Raw genomic sequence first — 749 nt, forward strand, 5'->3', positions numbered from 1 at the left:
ACAAAACCTCTGGGACACACTGAAAGCAGTCCTTAGACGGAAGTTTATAGCTCTAAGTGCCTACATTAAAAAATCAGAAAGATCACAAAAAAATGACAACATTGCAACTGAAGACATTTGAAAAGCAACAACAAATGAAACTGAAACCCAGCAGACAAGAAGAAATGACAAAAATCAGAGCAGAAACTAATGAAATAGAAACAAAGAAACAATACAAAAGAATTACCAAATTCAAGAGCTGGTTCTTTGAAAAGATAAACAAGATAGACAGAACCTTAGCTCAATTAATCACAGGAACAAAAGAGCAACTCCAAATCAACAAAATCAGAGATGAAGGGGAAAACATCACAGACACCAAAAAGATCCAGAACATTATAAGGGAATAAAACCTAAAAGAAATGGATGCATATCTAAAGGCATGGGAACCACCAAAACTAAACCAAGAAGAGATTAACATCTTAAACAGACCCATAACACAAAAAGAAATTGAAACAGTAATACAAAACCTCCCGACTAAAAAAAGCCCAGGACCAGATGGATTTACAGCAGAATTGTATCAGACATTTAAAGGAGATCTACATCCAATACTACTTAAGCTATTCAAAAAGATAGATATGGAGGGAGAACTTCCAAATTTCTCCATGAAGCCAGCATCACTCTAATACCAAAGCCAGGTAAAGGTACAACCAAAAAAGAAACTAAAGACCCATATCCTTAATGAACATAGATGCAAAAATTCTCAACAAGAT

The sequence above is a fragment of the Nannospalax galili genome, unplaced genomic scaffold (genome assembly GCF_000622305.1).
Source record: "Nannospalax galili isolate Female #2095 unplaced genomic scaffold, S.galili_v1.0 scaffold393, whole genome shotgun sequence".
In the NCBI taxonomy this organism is placed as follows: Eukaryota; Metazoa; Chordata; class Mammalia; order Rodentia; family Spalacidae; genus Nannospalax; species Nannospalax galili.